The following is a 3,710-nucleotide window of genomic DNA, read 5'->3' as shown; positions in this document are numbered from 1 at the left end:
CGACATGATGAAAACAAGATCACGCATCCTGTTGACGCTGAAGCTTGGAACCACTTTGATCGGACTCATCAGAACTTCGCAATGGAAGTGCAAAATGTTAGACTCGGTCTATGTACAGATGAATTTAATCCATTTGGGGGTAGATCAACTTCATACTCATGTTGGCCAGTATTTGTAACTCCATACAACCTTCCACCAAGCTTGTGTATGAAACATCCAAATCTTTTCTTGTCTCTGTTGATCCCTGGTCCGACCTCACCTGGCCAAAATCTTGATGTATATCTAAGGCCATTGATTGATGAACTAAAAATACTGTGGGATGATAGTGTTACCACGTATGATGCCCACAAAAAACAAAATTTCAACATAAAGGCCGTTGTTCTATGGACAATCAGTGACTTCCCTGCATATGGTATGCTATCTGGTTGGAGCACACATGGGAGGTTGGCTTGTCCGTACTGTATGGAGGATTCCAAAGCTTTTAAATTGAGGCATGGAAGGAAGCCTTGCTGGTTTGAGTGCCATCTTCGATTTCTACCCAGCGACCATCCATTTCGACGATAAAAGAATGCGTTTAAAGCGGGCACAACTGAAATGGAAGGTCCATCCTCAAGATTGTCTGGCATAGAGATTCTAAGAAGATTGCGATATTTTCCAGATGTATTAACAGATGCCCGATGTCCTACACCCTTTTGTGGATTTGGGAAGGATCACAATTGGACAGAGAAATCTATTTTTTGGGAACTATCGTATTGGCCAACCTTATTGATACAACATAATTTGGATGTGATGCATGTGGAGAAAAATGTGTTTGATAATATGTTCAATACATTAATGAATGTTAAAGGAAAGACGAAGGATAATCCGAAGGCCCGTATGGATTTAAAATTAATATGTAAAAGACCAGAATTGGAACTCAAAGAGTATAATGGCAAAATACTAAAACCAAAGGCAAAGTACGTGCTCGGACCTGATCAAATAAAACATGTATGTCAATGGTTGAGACAACTGAGATTTTCAGATGGATATGTCTCTAACATTGCTCGGGCTGTGAAGATTGACGATGGACAGTTATATGGGTTGAAGAGCCATGATTGTCATATCTTTATGCAATGATTGATACCCCTAGCATTCCATGATATGTTAGGAAAACCTATATGGGGGGTATTGTCTAAGTTGAGCGGATTTTTCAGAACATTGTGCGCATCGGAGGTCGTAGTATCAGATATAAAGAATCTCGAGGACTCTGTCATCACCACTGTTTGTCTGCTAGAAAAGATATTTCCGCCAGCATTTTTCGATGTTATGGAACATTTGATCATATATCTGTCATATGAACTAAGGGTTGGTGGCCCTGTGCAATATCGATGGATGTACCCATTTGAAAGGTATATGTTTTTTTATATTTGTCTCTTTAATGACAGATATTTAAAATTTGAAATATATTTTCTTGTCAGATGCATGTTTGACCTAAAAAAAAAGGTTCGTAATAAAACAAGAGTAGAAGGCTCTATTTGTGAGGCGTACACTTTAGAAGAGATTTCAAATTTCTCATCTATGTACTTCGAACCTCATATTCCAACACGTTACACATGTCCGCCCCGTAACGATGATGGAGAACAAGTAACTGTAGCTGACAAGCTGTCGATATTTCAACAACTTGGGCATGCATTTGGTAGTTGCCGATCAAGGCTATTGACAGATCGAGAGCAAGACGCAACACACATCTATATTCTTTTTAATTGCTCAGCGATCGACCCATACATCGAGTAAGTATATGTAGATGCAACACAATTATAAATCCTTTTATGTTCTATATGTGAATACATGGCTCAGTAATATAAGTATTTGTGGTTTGCAGACGATTTGATCTGGAGTTGCAAAGAGAAGTTTCACATCTCACTGATGCAGAAGTACAAAAAGAACGTGAAACTAAGTTTGTGGAGTGGTTGAAACAGTTGGTAAAGAAGCTAACATAACTTTTGTACTTATAAACAACACTAAGTTACTTAATTGATCGTGATCACAATCATTGTTTATGTCTGTGCGTAGGTCCGCCATGGTGATGTTAAAGATCAAGGAATATGTAATTTAGAAAATGGTCCGACCAAAGTTGTGCAATGCTACAATGGGTACATTGTAAATGGTTATCGATTCCATACAAAAGATTACGGTATAAACAAATCAACAATAAATAGTGGCGTGTGTGTCAAGGGTAGCAACTACGATGAAAATAAACATGATTACTACGGTGTTATAGAGGAAATAATGGAGTTGACTTACTTAGGCTTAAATAACAGGGTAACTTTATTCAAGTGTCATTGGTTTGATCCAACTGCAACAAGACTCGACAAAGCTTCAGGCATTGTGGAGGTGAATCATAAATCCAGGTTTGGAACATATGAACCATTCATATTAGCCTCGCAAGCTCAACAAGTTTATTATACTTCATATCCGAGTATAAAAAGTCAGATAGAAATGAATGGTGGGCAGTTTGCAAGGTGAAGTCTAAACTATACCCCGAGTATGATCAGTTACAGGAAGATGAGTTAGCTGAAAACAGCGATTACTATTAATCAGATGATGTCTATGACTTCGCTTATGGTCACGATGTTGCGCATGATATGCATGTCATATCTCCATTGGCCGATGAAACATTCATAGAGGAATGTGATCCAAATGATGTACCAAGTGGATGGGCAAACAATGAAGAAGAAGAAGAAGAAGAAGAAGAAGAAGAAGAAGAAGAAGAAAGTCAAACTGGTGACGATGAAGAATTCTCAAGCTAGTGAGCAAAATCTTGTACTGCAAACCTCTATTTAAATGCATTGCAGTACTTGATGTGAATGATTTGAATTATTTGAATGTATTGTAATACTTGATACGAATGCATTGAAATACTTGATGTGAATGATTTGAATGTATTGTAATACTTGATGCAAATACATGAGTTGTATTGCAACACTTGATGTGAATGATTAAAAATTTTATTTGAATGTATTGTAATACTTGATACGAATTATTTGAATGCATTATAATACTTGATGTGAATGATTTGAATTATTTGAATGTATTGTAATACTTGATACGAATGATTCGAATGCATTGCAATACTTGATGTGAATGATTTAAATTATTTGAATGTATTGTAATACTTAATGATTCGAATGCATTGCAATACTTGATGTGAATGATTTAAATTATTTGAATGTATTGTAATTTATGCAACGAATGATTTAAATTATTGCAATACTTGATGTGAATGATTTGAATTATTTGAATGCATTGTAATACTTGATGCAAATGATTTGAATGCATTGCATTGCTTGATGTGAATGACTTGAATGCATTGCATTGCTTGATGTGAATGACTTGAATGCATTGCAGTACCTGATATGAATGATTTGAATTATTGTAATACTTGATGCGAATGACTTGAATGTATTGTAATACTTGATGTGAATTATTTGATTGTATTGTATGACATATGTTATTTGTTAGAATATGGTTCGTGGAGGTTACAGTGGTCGCTCATCCAGTAGTAGCCAGGCCCAACCTTCATCTTCACGGGCTCTTGTGATAGGTATATTGATTAACTAATTGGATGCTTGATTAGTTCAAATGCGCATTCTGAGAACTTCTAACGTATTTTTTTACAGATGATGTTTCGCCTATACACGACCCACCTACACCAATTGATCACACAAGTC

This window comes from Nuphar pumila, chromosome 17 (assembly GCF_984573655.1).
Source record: "Nuphar pumila chromosome 17, dmNupPumi1.hap1.1, whole genome shotgun sequence".
NCBI classification, from domain to species: Eukaryota; Viridiplantae; Streptophyta; class Magnoliopsida; order Nymphaeales; family Nymphaeaceae; genus Nuphar; species Nuphar pumila.
This window is presented reverse-complemented; position numbering follows the sequence as displayed.